Genomic DNA, 16015 nt, shown 5'->3' on the forward strand with positions numbered 1-16015 from the left:
GTGCTCTGATACCAAGTTTGTCACACCCCGAGAGGGTACCCTAGGCGTGGCCGGCACTCAGAAACCATCTCTGGCTTCCGAGAGAACCACTTGGTCTCATTACTCATTTGTTCATCAGCGGAAGACTTAATAATACTAATGTGGGCTTGTCATAATCAAAGGAAAAATAGATAATTCTTAGAAGAAGTAGTTTCTAAGGAGAACTACTCCGATTACATCATCAAACTCTGTCTATGAAGCCTCTAATACTCTTAGATGGTGCCAATGACATGTCCATGGCTACCTCAAAAGAAACATCACACTCAACAATAATAAAAGGATAAGGAGTTCCTTCGAATACAAGAAGGACTTCACCAAATAGCTGAAAAGAAATAATCTTCAACGATGCGCCTGTTGAGGATCTCTAACACCTGTATCTGCATCATAAAACGATGCAGGTCGAATGACGTCAGTACGTGGAATGTACGAGTATGTAAAATGGCAGGAAGGTAAGGACAGATATCAAGATACTCCTCTCAATAAAACTCAGCTCAAAACTCAACATCATCTCAACATGAATATGTAATGCAAGTTTAAAATATAATAACAAAAATAATAGTAATAAGCAATGCTTACTCAGTTGGGAGTTTCTCTAACCGACAACCATCACTTATGAGCTAGCGATGATACAACGAAGCGATGTCGTTGCCACATCCATCCAATACCTTGCCAGGGTAAAGGACATCACCATCTTGGATCCACTCATCAAAGTCCTCTTTTTGGGACTTAAGAGGCATAGCCTCCATCCTACGCTGGCTACGTAGTTCTGGGGTTTGAGTCAATTAAACTCTTACCCAACTCGGTGCTCAATACTACTCCCAAAATATATGCTCATATTAAACTCATCATCTAGTCTCATTGGACTTTAATTTAAATCATCAAACTCATCTCATTACCTCTTCATCAATTATTATACTTCGAAAACATCATTTACATCTCATCAAAACATCTTGCTCAAAACATCATTTACTCAAAAAAAAAATCAATTAAACTCAATTCTTTTGCTCTTTCAAAACTCAATAAAATACATATATAGTATTAATTCATATCACTCTTTTTATCAATGAAAATATTAAAAAGCCAACATCTTTACTCAAAATATGTGTAAAAATATAAATCAATTAGGATTCATGGGAAAGTAGCCATGAATAATAATTCCAATAATATGAGAGATAACAATAATAATAATATTAATGCATAAATATATCAAACTCAATAGAAGAAGAATTATTTCATTTAGAATTCAAGATTTGGATAAAACTCAACTATAACTCAATTATAATAAATTTAAATATTGGGCGCATGGACGAACTCAATCCAATGCTATGAAAGCCTTACATACCTTAAATCCGAAGGTTTACTCCGAATTGGAACACTCTTGGACCCCTAGCCTTTTCTTCTAGCCGGAGCGTTTTGTGTACTACCCGGAGTATAAGAATCACCGAAATAGTATTTCTTCACTACTAAGAACTAAAACTATATTTGAGAAGAAGTATATATAGAGAAGAAATGCTTAAGAAAGCTTGATGAATAAAATGAGGAAATAAGGTGGGTATTTATAGGTGGGAAAGAGGGACCTAACAATAAATAAAATAATTATAAAGAAAAATCTGAAAATTTAATGGAATATATTGATGTCATGGATGATGTTAAATGGAGGACAATTTATGTCATGCATGATGTCAAATGCATCTAGATGTTTCCATGGTAGGTAAGATGAGTTCTTTTTAACAGAATACTCATTTTCGAAGCTGCGTTTGAATAAGATAAATTCCTTATTAGGATTTGGTGTCTTCATAAGAATTGTAGATATGAAAGTCTAGTTTCATATAGTTCAAGAATCAACCAATTTGGAGCAACCTACAGTGAGATATGAATTTTCTTCTATCAACACTCAATTCCGTCACAGCACTATATCTTGCAAAGATTAATTTATTTGACCTACTTATACTCCGAATTTGAAGTTATGTTCTTCATGAAAGTTGTAGGTAAGGATGTTGTGAGTACCCAGAAATTTGAATCACCTAATTTGGACCAACCTATGAAGAGTTATGCCCAAATACAGAGGCTGTATTATTTTCATCGAGAATTGAAATACCGACATACAATATTTTAGGGGTTGTTACAGAGATAATGGTCTAGGCCAATTTTTGACTGCCTCTATTTTCTTAGGATCAACCTTGATTCCATCACCGGATACTACGTGACCAAGAAATGCTACCTCCTTTAACCAAAATTCACACTTACTAAATTTTTCAAATAATTGCCTATCCCTCAATGTTTGAAGCACAACTCTCAAGTGATTTTTATGTTCTTCCTCACCCCGAGAGTAAATTAAAATATCATCAATGAAGACTACTAAAAAGGTATCAAGGTAAGGTTTGAACACCCTATTCATTAAGTCCATAAACACCGCCGGTGCATTCGTCAACCCAAAACTCATCACCACAAACTCATAGTGACCTTACCTTGTTCGAAAGGCTGTTTTGGGAATGTCACACTCCCTTACCCGTAGTTGGTGGTAGCCGGACCGAAGGTCGATCTTGGAGAAGTGACTTGCCCCTTGTAATTGATCAAATAAGTCATCTATTCTAGGGAGTGGGTACTTGTTCTTAATGGTCATCTTATTTAATTGCCGGTAGTCTATGCACATTCGAAGTGACCTATCCTTCTTTCTTACAAATAAAACGGGAGCACCCCATGGCGAAATACTTGGTCTTATGAACCCCTTCTCTAACAAGTCCTTTAATTGTTCCTTCAGCTCTTTCAATTCTGTTGGGGCTATGCGGTAAGGAGGAATAGAGATAGGTTGGGTATCGGGGAGGAGATCGATACCAAAATCAACTTCCCTTTCGGGAGGGACACCGAGAAGGTCATCAGGAAAGACATCAGGGAATTCATTGACTATAGGAACTGACTCAAGAGAAGGACTTTTGGAGTTGACATCCCTAACCCTCACAATATGGTAAATACATCCCTTAGAAATCATTTTGCGAGCCTTAAGATAAGAAATAAACTGACCCTTCACCACCGAATTAAGACCCTGCCATTCAATAACAGGCTCATTTGGAAATTGGAACTTGACTCGACGATTCCTACAATCTATGGAAGCATAAGATGCATGTAACCAATCCATCCCAAGAATGACATCGAAATCTATCATGTCAAGCTCAATGAGATCACAAGGAATAACTTTATGCAAGATAGACACAAGGCAAACCCTATAGACCTTTCTAGCAATAACTGACTCACCAATAGGGGTAGACACCAAATAAGGCTCTAATAACATTTCACGTAAAACATCAAATCTATTAGAAAGGAATGGTGTAACAAAAGATAAATTTACACCCGGATCTAATAGTGCATACACATCAAAAGAAAAGACCTTTAACATACCGGTAATGACATTGGGTGCATCCTCAACCTCTTGTCTCCCATGCAAGGCGTAAAAGCGATCGGTGCGTTGGACACCTCCTTGGACTTGTTCACCATGAGCAATTTGTCCTTGAGTCCTACCACCACCATCTCTACAATCCTTAGCATGGTGGCCCAGCTTGCCACACTTAAAGCATGCATTGGAGCCGGCTAAGCATTCCCCTTTGTGAGTCCTTCCACACTTCTTGCAAGTGGGAAAAGTTTGAGTAGCAACATTCTCTCTTGGAATCATTGGTTTACCACTCTTGTCCTTGTTGAACTTTGGAGGAGGAGTATTGGTGGAACCTTGTCCCATAAATCGTTGCCCACCTTGGCCTTTGCCATTGTTACCATAATCGGACCTTTGAGGGTTAAACCCTCCACCATCCACTCTAGCCTTTTTGAACCCCCTTGATCTCTCTTTAAGCTTCTCTTCTTCAATTTGTTCTGCGTAAGTCATTAACCGAGAGATATCCATCTCCTTGACCAACATGGCCGTTTTGCACTCCTTGGACACCAAGCTTGACACACCAGAAATAAACTTGCTCATCCTAGCTCTTGGGTCAGAGACCATAAAGGGAGCATACTTTGACAACTTAGTGAATTTGAGAGCATACTCCCTCATGCTCATACTTCCTTGACGGAGGTTGATGAACTCTTGGATTTTGGCCTCCCTTAGCTCTAATGGGAAAAAGCGGTCTAGGAAGGCACCTTTGAACTCTTCCCATCCTATCGATCCTATTTCTTCATCCCTCTCAACAACCCATTGTTCGTACCACACTTGAGATACACCTTTGAGTTGATAGGCCACTAGCTCGGCCTTCTCATTTGGTGGCACACCCATGATAGCCACAATCCGGTACACCTCATTAATGAACTCCATAGGGTCCTCATCTAGTTTAGAACCATCGAACTCGGGTGGATTCATCCTTTGGAAACCCCGAATTCTAGAGGCTGGATTTTGCATTTGGGGAGGAGGAACACCTAGATTCCCTTGGTTAGCTACGACTTGAGCTAACAAAGTAATAACACTGCGAAACTCGGCATGGGTTACCCCATCCTCATGATGTTGGGCATTAGGAATCGGAGGAGTTTGGTCCTCATCGTCAACCCTTGCTCTTCGAGGTGGTCTTCCACGAGTCATTATCTATAGAACACAAAATGGGTCGTTAGTTAAAGGAAAGCTTAGGACACTCTAAGGCACGACATGAATTTGAAAGAACTGAAAATTTTCCTAAACGCCTCATAGTATCTTATTCATAATTATGGCGCGCTTCACAACCATGAACAAGAACCTATTCAACGCGGCATGTTGGACTTCCAAGGATTATTCAAAACCTCGGGCTCTGATACCAAGTTTGTCACGACCCAAGCCTAGGGCCTAGACGTGACATGGCAAATAAGGAACCCGAAAGTACCTCAAACAAGCCTCTTAGCATTTTTTAGCCTTTCATAGGTAATGATGATAAATAAATAAGCAGAAATCATAATAAATCTTCAACTTACATATGTCGAACAATACCTCTAACTATTTGATTTAACGGGGCTAAAACAAATCCCTAGCTCACCCTCAATCATAATAGAAGAAATTTCATAGTAAAACCTCTTAACATATAATAAGTTAGAAATATAAAGGAATATTGTTCCCGGAACATGCGAACTCACCAAAAGTAGTCTTCAAACGAAGTCCCAACTAGCCACGTGGAGGAGAACGAGGAGGAGCACTGATCCCTACATGGTGATATCATGTAGGCAAAAGAGTATGCGTTAGTACTTTGAATGTACTAAGTATGTAAGGATGCATGAACATTGAGGAAACATTAAAACATTTATGTAATATGAAACATAATTTAATGTATGCATAATAAATCATATATATATCCTTTAAAACATTCATTTTGTGGGAAATTAACCATAACCGACATTTAAGACCATGCGAGCTATTACATAGAATCCAACATACCCCCTACGTTGGCCGGAGAGACTACTTGCCGGGTAGAACTCCGTCAACTTCATTTATTTCTTTAACTTTAACTTTAAGGGCTTTTTATGGATCCATTAGCCTAAGCCTACAAGGGCTCCTATGTTGGCACGTAGTTAATGAGACAAGGGGTTGCTACTAGGATTCCCTTACCGAATCCCACCTCAATGCCTCATTCGGTGCTAAGTCAATCCCACGGAATAGTTTAATACTTCAAAATATTCATAGCATATAACATGAAAATTCAAACATCATATTCGGTAGAATAGCTCATTAAAACATTTGATAATTCAAATATGCAAGAATTGTCCTTATTGCATAAAGAATACATCATTCATATCATTTCATCATTCTTTCATTTCATAAGACTCCCTTTTTTATCATAGATATTGCTTTCATAAACATTCATTTGGAGTCAAGGCTTTCAAGTCAAACTTTATTAAAAACATAGTAAAACTAGATGGGTTCAAATCACTTCAACTTGCAAATATGTATCTAAATAAATATACATAAATACTTTGAAATCCATTAATTAAAAATCATGCTTTAAACAACCCACCATAAATTTCAAGAACCTTTAAATAGATAATAGAGGAATTACTTGTAAACCATCAATTCACACATATGAAATTATGTTACATCAAAATAGAGCAATAATCATTAGTTTAACCATTATTCATACTATTAAGTAAAAATAAGAATTACTATAAGAAAATATTAATTGAAATCAAGAGACTTAATTGAAAGAGTTTTTGGACTACATGGGTAGAAGAATCCATGGATAAATACCCACATAACTTAGAGTAGAGCTTAAGGAAAATAAATATAATTTATCATATAATCAAAATAATTTAGATATGAAAGTGGAAGGAATACTCTCATTGAAGCCTTACATACCTGGAAACCGAAGCTTTAGTTGGTACCGAAAGACTTAATTAACACTCTTGAGTCCTAACTTCTCTCCTCGCCGGAACGTTTTGTGTACTACCCGGAGTATATGAATCACCGGAATAGTATTTCTTCACTACTAAGAACTAAAACTATATTTAAGAATGTGTAAAGAAGTGTATAGAGAGAAGATTATCTTGAGAAAGCTTGATGAATAAAATGAGGAAATAAGGTGGGTATTTATAGGTGGGAAAGAGGGACCTAACAATAAATAAAATAATTATAAATAAAAATCTGAAAATTTAGTGGAATATATTGATGTCATGGATGATGTTAAATGGAGGACAATTTATGTCATGAGTGATGTCAAATGTATCTAGATCTTTCTATGGTAGGTGAAATGAGCTATCTTTGACAGAATACTCTTTTTGGGAGCTGCGTTTGAATAAGATAAATTCGTTATTAGGATTTGGTGTCTTCATAAGAATTGTAAATATGGAAGTGTAGTTTCATATCGTTGAAGAATCAACCAATTTTGGATAAACCTATAGTGAGATATGATTTTTCTTCTATAAACACTCATTTCCGTCACAGCATCCTATCTTACAAAAATTAATTTATTTGATCTACTTAAACTCTGAATCTTAAAATATGTTCTTCATAAAGGTTGTAGGTAATGATCTTGTGATTACTCAGAAATTTGAATCACTCAATTTGGATATTCCTATAAAACGTTATGACCAAAATACAGAGGCTGTATCATGTTTAGGCGAAAATTGAAACATCGTATACAACGTTTTTAGGGGATGTTACAGTTGTCTTACACGCTTTAATATTATTTTGCTTGTTATCAATATCACAAGTTAAATTTTATTTGTCTATCCTTCCTAACCGAAGCATCCAGGTTAGTCCTGATCTTTTTCTACATATGTGGAGGTCTATTATTTAAAATGTGTTCTTATTTTTATTTTCTCGATTGAATTGGAAAAAAGGTTTAGTGTTTTTACTTATTATGACATAATTTATTGATTGAAATATTTGTCTGTAGATAAATAATTACTAATTAACACTTTCTTAATTTGCTAGCATATAGTAATTATTTTGGCATTTATCATAATTAATCTTGCCCTTTTATGAAATTTGAAATAAAGTTAGTACCCTACTACTTTAAATAAAGTTAATACTCCACTTTCTTGGAATAAAGCATCTTTTTGAGTAATTTTAGGAGAAAATCTTGGAAAGTTGATTGCTTTGTCTTACCTATTTGAAATTTAGAATTACAGAAATTTGGTCAGTTGTCTTTGTTGATGGGAATTGTCTTTTACCCGTGTCTATAAAGACAGAGATAAAACACAAAAAAAGAGGAGAACAAAAAATAGAGAGAGTGAAGAAAAAAGGAAAATATTTTTTACATTTCTTACATCTCTCACAAAAATAAAACAATAAGAAGAGTTGTCTTACACGCTTTAATATTATTTTGCTTGTTCTCAACATCACAAGTTAGATTTTTTTTGTCTATCCTTCCTAACTGAAGCATCCAGGTTAGTCCTGATCTTTTTCTTTAAATGTGGAGGTCTATTATTTAAAATGTGTTCTTATTTTTGTTTTCTCGATTGAATTGGGAAAAAGGTTTAGTGTTTTACTTATTATGACATAATTTGTTGATTGAAATATTTGTCTGTAGAAAAATAATTACTAATTAACACTTTCTTAATTTGCTTGCATATAGTAATTATTTGGGCATTTATCATAATTAATCTTGCCCCTTTATGAAATTTGAAATAAAGTTAGTACCCTACTACTTTAAATAAAGTTAATACTCCACTTTCTTGGAATAAAGCATCTTTTTGAGTAATTTTAGGAGCAAATCTTGGAAATTTGATTGCTTTGTCTTACCTATTTGAAATTTAGAATTAAAGAAATTTGGTCAGTTGTCTTTGTTGATGGGAATTGTCTTTTACCCATGTCTATAAAGACACAGATAAAAAAAGGGGGGGAGAACAAAAAACAGAGAGACTGAAGAAAGAAGAAAATATTTTTTACATTTCTTACATCTCTCCCAAAAATAAAACAATAAGAAGAGTTGTCTTACACGCTTTAATATTATTTTGCTTGTTCTCAACATCACAAGTTAGATTTTTTTTGTCTATCCTTCCTAAATGAAGCATCCAGGTTAGTCCTGATCTTTTTCTTTATATGTGGAGGTCTATTATTTAAAATGTGTTCTTATTTTTGTTTTCTCGATTGAATTGGGAAAAAGGTTTTGTGTTTTACTTATTATGACATAATTTGTTGATTGAAATATTTGTCTGTAGAAAAATAATTACTAATTAACACTTTCTTAATTTGCTAGCATATAGTAATTATTTTGGCATTTATAATAATTAATCTTGCCCCTTTATGAAATTTGAAATAAAGTTAGTACCCTACTACTTTAAATAAAGATAATACTCCACTTTCTTGGAATAAAATATCTTTTTGAGTAATTTTAGGAGCAAATCTTGGAAAGTTGATTGTTTTGTTTTACTTATTTGAAATTTTGAATTAAATTAATTTTGCCAATTGTCTTTGTTGATGGGGATTGTCTTTTATCCGTGTCTATAAAGACAGAGATAAAACACAAAAAAGGGGAGAACAAAAAATAGAGAGAGTGAAGAAAAAAGGAAAATATTTTTTACATTTCTTACATCTCTAACAAAAACAAAACAATAAGAAGAGTTGTCTTACACGCTTTAATATTATTTTGTTTGTTGTCAATATCACAAGTTAGATTTTATTTGTATATCCTTCCTAACTGAAGCATCCAGGTAGTCCTGATCTTTTTCTTCATATGTGGAGGTCTATTATTTAAAATGTGTTCTTATTTTTTTTTCTCGATTGAATTGGAAGAAGGTTTAGTGTTTTACTTACTATGACATAATTTATTGATTGAAATATTTGTCAGTAGGAAATGAGTTGACTTAGTCATTCTATCAACAATTACCCAAATCGAGTCATGACGTTTCTGGGTTTGAGGCAAACCCACTACAAAATCCATATTCACATCTTTCCACTTCCAAGTTGGGATTTCAATGTCTTGGGCTAGGCCACCCGGCCTTTGATGTTCGGCCTTCACTTGTTGGCAATTCATACATTCGAACACAAACCTTGCTATGTCCTTCTTCATGCCACCCCACCAATACAACTCCTTTAAGTCTCGGTACACTTTTGTTGAACCGGGATGAATGGAGTATGTAGAATTATGAGCCTCCATCATGATCAAACTCCTTAGGCCATCAACATTTGGAACACATAATCGACCTTGATAGTATAGTACCCCATCTCCCCCTTGGGAAAAGACCTCTATCTTCTTTTCCTTTACCAACTTCTTTAACTCGATAAGCTTTGGGTCAAGATCTTGCTTGTATTTAACATCCACCACCAAAGAGGATTCAGACCTATTTTGAACAACCATACCCCCATCATTAGTACTACCCAACTTCACCCCTAATCTAGCCAATCGGTGAACATCTTTCACCAACTCCCTCTTCCTTTCATCCACATGGGCCACACTCCCCATAGACACTCTACTAAGTGCATCAGCAACCACATTGGCTTTACCCGGATGATAGTGCACACTCATGTCATAGTCCTTAAGGAGTTCTAGCCACCTTCTTTGCCTTAGATTAAGGTCCTTTTGGGTGAATACATATTGAAGACTCTTATGATCAGTATACACATCCACATGCACCCCATAGAGGTAATGCCTCCAAATCTTCAGACCAAAAACAACGGCCGCTAATTTAAGGTCATGGGTAGGGTAGTTGCGCTCATGCACCTTTAATTGCCTAGAAGTATAGGCTATTACCTTGCCTTTTTGCATTAAGACACAACCTAAACCAACCTTTGAAGCATCACAATAAACTACAAACCCTTCTAATCCTTCTGGGAGAGTCAAAATAGGAGCAGAGATAAGTCGATCTTTTAAGGTCTGGAAACTCTTCTCACACTCATCTGTCCATATGAATTTGGATTTCTTTTGGAACAATTTTGTCATAGGAGATGAGATGGAAGAAAAGCCTTTGATGAACTTTCTATAGTACCCGGCTAGACCTAAGAAGCTCCTAATGTCTGAAGAAGATAATGGTTTAGGCCAATTTTTGACTGCCTCTATTTTCTTAGGATCAACCTTGATTCCATCACCGGACACTACGTGACCAAGAAATGCTACCTCCTTTAACCAAAATTCACACTTACTAAATTTTGAAAATAATTGCCTATCCCTCAATGTTTGAAGCACAACTCTCAAGTGAATTTTATGTTCTTCCTCACTCCGAGAGTAAATTAAAATATCATCAATGAAGACTACTACAAAGGTATCAAGGTAAGGTTTGAACACCTTATTCATTAAGTCCATAAACACCGCCGGTGCATTCGTCAACCCAAAACTCATCACCACAAACTCATAGTGACCATACCTAGTTCGAAAGGCTGTTTTGGGAATGTCACACTCCCTTACCCGTAGTTGGTGGTAGCCGGACCGAAGGTCGATCTTGGAGAAGTGACTTGCCCCTTGTAATTGATCAAACAAGTCATCTATTCTAGGGAGTAGGTACTTGTTCTTAATGGTCATCTTATTTAATTGCCGGTAGTCTATGCACATTCGAAGTGACCTATCCTTCTTTCTTACAAATAAAACGGGAGCACCCCATGGCGAAATACTTGGTCTTATGAACCCCTTCACGAACAAGTCCTTTAATTGTTCCTTCAGCTCTTTCAATTCTGCTGGGGCCATGCGGTAAGGAGGAATAGAGATAGGTTGGGTATCGGGGAGGAGATCGATACCAAAATCAACTTCCCTTTCGGGAGGGACACCGGGAAGGTCATCAGGAAAGACATCAGGGAATTTATTGACTATAGGAACTGACCCAAGAGAAGGACTTTTGGAGTTGACATCCCTAACCCTCACAATATGGTAAATACATCCCTTAGAAATCATTTTGCGAGCCTTAAGATAAGAAATAAACTGACACTTCACCACCGAATCACGACCCCGCCATTCAATAACAGGCTCATTTGGAAATTAGAACTTGACTCGACGATTCCTACAATCTATGGAAGCATAAGATGCATGTAACCAATCCATCCCAAGAATGACATCGAAATCTATCATGTCAAGCTCAATGAGATCACAAGGAATAACTTTATGCAAGATAGAAACAAGGCAACCCATATAGACCTTTCTAGCAATAACTGACTCACCAACAGGGGTAGACAGCAAATAAGGCTCTAATAACATTTCAGGTAAAACATCAAATCTATTAGCAAGGAATGGAGTAACAAAAGATAAATTTGCACCCGGATCTAATAGTGCATACACATCAAAAGAAAAGACCTTTAACATACCGGTAATGACATTGGGTGCATCCTCAACCTCTTCTCTCCCATGCAAGGCGTAAAAGCGATTGGTGCGTTGGACACCTTCTTGGACTTGTTGACCATGAGAAATTTGTCCTTGAGTCCTACCACCACCATCTCTACAATCCTTAACATGGTGGCCCAGCTTGCCACACTTAAAGCATGCATTGGAGCCGGCTAAGCATTCCCCTTTGTGAGTCCTTCCACACTTCTTGCAAGTGGGAAAAGTTTGAGTAGCAACATTCTCTCTTGGAATCATTGGTTTACCACTCTTGTCCTTGTTGAACTTTGGAGGAGGAGTATTGGTGGAACCTTGTCCCATAAATCGTTGCCCACCTTGGCCTTTGCCATTGTTACCATAATCGGACCTTTGAGGGTTAAACCCTCCACCATCCACTTTAGCCTTTTTGAACCCCCTTGATCTCTCTTTAAGCTTCTCTTCTTCAATTTGTTCTGCGTAAGTCATTAATCGAGAGATATCCATCTCCTTGACCAACATGGCCGTTTTGCACTTCTTGGACACCAAGCTTGACACACCAGAAATAAACTTGCTCATCCTAGCTCTTGGGTCAGAGACCATAAAGGGAGCATACTTTGACAACTTAGTGAATTTGAGAGCATACTCCCTCATGCTCATACTTCCTTGACGGAGGTTGATGAACTCTTGGATTTTGGCCTCCCTTAGCTCTAATGGGAAAAAGCGGTCTAGGAAGGCACCTTTGAACTCTTCCCATCCTATCGATCCTATTTCTTCATCCCTCTCAACAACCCATTGTTCGTACCACACTCGAGATACACCTTTGAGTTGATAGGCCACTAGCTCGGCCTTCTCATTTGGTGGCAGACCCATGATAGCCATAATCCGGTACACCTCATTAATGAACTCCATAGGGTCCTCATCTAGTTTAGAACCATCGAACTCGGGTGGATTCATCCTTTGGAAATCCCGAATTCTAGAGGCTGGATTTTGCATTTGGGGAGGAGGAACACCTAGATTCCCTTGGTTAGCTACGACTTGAGCTAACAAAGTAATAACACTGTGAAACTCGGCATGGGTTACCCCGTCCTCATGATGTTGGGCATTAGGAATCGGAGGAGTTTGGTCCTCATCGTCAAACCTTGCTCTTCGAGGTGGTCTTCCACGAGTCATTATCTATAGAATACAAAATGGGTCGTTAGTTAAAGGAAAGCTTAGGACACTCTAAGGCACGACAAATCCCTAGCTCACCCTCAATCATAATAGAAGAAATTTCATAGTAAAACGTCTTAACATATAATAAGTTAGAAATATAAAGGAATATTGTTCCCGGAACATGCGAACTCACCAAAAGTAGTCTTCAAACGAAGTCTCAACTAGCCACGTGGAGGAGAACGAGGAGGAGCACTGATCCCTACATGGTGATATCATGTAGGCAAAAGAGTATGCGTTAGTACTTTGAATGTACTAAGTATGTAGGGATGCATGAACATTGAAGAAACATTAAAACATTTATGTAATATGAAACATAATTTAATGTATGCATAATAAATCATATATATATCCTTTAAAACATTCATTTTGTGGGAAATTAACCATAACCGACATTTAAGACCATGCGAGCTATTACATAGAATCCAACATACCCCCTACGTTGGCCGGAGAGACTACTTGCCGGGTAGAACTCCGTCAACTTCATTTATTTCTTTAACTTTAACTTTAAGGGCTTTTTATGGATCCATTAGCCTCAGCCTACAAGGGCTCCTATGTTGGCACGTAGTTAATGAGACAAGGGGTTGCTACTAGGATTCCCTTACCGAATCCCACCTCAATGCCTCATTCGGTGCTAAGTCAATCCCACGGAATAGTTTAATACTTCAAAATATTCATAGCATATAACTTGAAAATTCAAACATCATATTCGGTAGAATAGCTCATTAAAACATTTGATAATTCAAATATGCAAGAATTGTCCTTATTGCATAAAGAATTCATCATTCATATCATTTCATCATTCTTTCATTTCATAAGACTCCCTTTTTGATCATAGATATTGCTTTCATAAACATTCATTTGGAGTCAAGGCTTTCAAGTCAAACTTTATTAAAAACATAGTAAAACTAGATGGGTTCAAATCACTTCAACTTGCAAATATGTATCTAAATAAATATACACAAATACTTTGAAATCCATTAATTAAAAATCATGTTTTAAACAACCCACCATGAATTTCAAGAATCTTTAAATAGATAATAGAGGAATTACTTGTAAACCATCAATTCATACATATGAAATTATGTTACATCAAACTAGCGCAATAATCATTAGTTTAACCATTATTCATACTATTAAGTAAAAATAAGAATTACCATAAGAAAATATTAATTGAAATCAAGAGACTTAATTGGAAGAGTTTTTGGACTACATGGGTGGAAGAATCCATGGATAAATACCCACATAACTTAGAGTAGATCTTAAGGAAAATAAATATAATTTATCATATAATCAAAATAATTTAGACATGAGAGTGGAAGGAATACTCTCATTGAAGCCTTACATACCTGGAAACCGAAGCTTTAGTTGGTACCGAAAGACTTAATGAACACTCTTGAGTCCTAGCTTCTCTCCTCGCCGGAACGTTTTGTGTACTACCCGGAGTATATGAATCACCGGAATAGTATTTCTTCACTACTAAGAACTAAAACTATATTTAAGAATGTGTAAAGAAGTGTATAGAGAGAAGATTTGTTTAAGAAAGCTTGATAAATAAAATGAAGAAATAAGGTGGGTATTTATAGGTGGGAAAGAGGGACCCACCATGAATTTCAAGAACCTTTAAATAGATAATAGAGGAATTACTTGTAAACCATCAATTCATACATATTAAATTATGTTATATCAAAATAGAGCAAGAATCATTAGTTTAACCATTATTCATACTATTAAGTAAAAATAAGAATTACCATAAGAAAATATTAATTGAAATCAAGACACTTAATTGAAAGAGTTTTTGGACTACATGGGTGGAAGAATCCATGGATAAATACCCACATAACTTAGAGTAGAGCTTAAGGAAAATAAATATAATTTATCATATAATCAAAATAATTTAGATATGAGAGTGGAAGGAATACTCTCATTGAAGCCTTACATACCTGGAAACCGAAGCTTTAGTTGGTACCGAAAGACTTAATGAACACTCTTGAGTCCTAGCTTCTCTGCTCGCCGGAACGTTTTGTGTACTACCCGGAGTATATGAATCACCGGAATAGTATTTCTTCACTACTAAGAACTAAAACTATATTTAAGAATGTGTAAAGAAGTGTATAGAGAGAAGATTTGCTTGAGAAAGCTTGATGAATAAAATGAGGAAATAAGGTGGGTATTTATAGGTGGGAAAGAGGGACCTAACAATAAATAAAATAATTATAAATAAAAATCTGAAAATTTAGTGGAATATATTGATGTCATGGATGATGTTAAATGAAGGACAATTTATGTCATGAGTGATGTCAAATGTATCTAGATCTTTCTATGGTAGGTGAAATGAGCTATCTTTGACAGAATACTCTTTTTGGGAGCTGCGTTTGAATAAGATAAATTCCTTATTAGGATTTGGTGTCTTCATAAGAATTGTAAATATGGAAGTGTAGTTTCAAATCGTTGAAGAATCAACCAATTTTGGATAAACCTACAGTGAGATATGATTTTTCTTCTATAAACACTCATTTCCGTCACAGCATCCTATCTTACAAAAATTAATTTATTTGATCTACTTAAACTCTGAATCTTAAAATATGTTCTTCATAAAGGTTGTAGGTAATGATCTTGTGATTACTCAGAAATTTGAATCACTCAATTTGGATATTCCTATAAAACGTTATGACCAAAATACAGAGGCTGTATCATGTTTAGGCGAAAATTGAAACATCGTATACAACGTTTTTAGGGGATGTTACAGTTGTCTTACACGCTTTAATATTATTTTGCTTGTTATCAACATCACAAGTTAGATTTTATTTGTCTATCCTTCCTAACCGAAGCATCCAGGTTAGTCCTGATCTTTTTCTTCATATGTGGAGGTCTATTATTTAAAATGTGTTCTTATTTTTATTTTCTCGATTGAATTGGAAAAAAGGTTTAGTGTTTTTACTTATTATGACATAATTTATTGATTGAAATATTTGTCTGTAGATAAATAATTACTAATTAACACTTTCTTAATTTGCTAGCATATAGTAATTATTTTGGCATTTATCATAATTAATCTTGCCCTTTTATGAAATTTGAAATAAAGTTAGTACCCTACTAATTTAAAT

The sequence above is a fragment of the Solanum dulcamara genome, chromosome 11 (genome assembly GCF_947179165.1).
Source record: "Solanum dulcamara chromosome 11, daSolDulc1.2, whole genome shotgun sequence".
NCBI classification, from domain to species: Eukaryota; Viridiplantae; Streptophyta; class Magnoliopsida; order Solanales; family Solanaceae; genus Solanum; species Solanum dulcamara.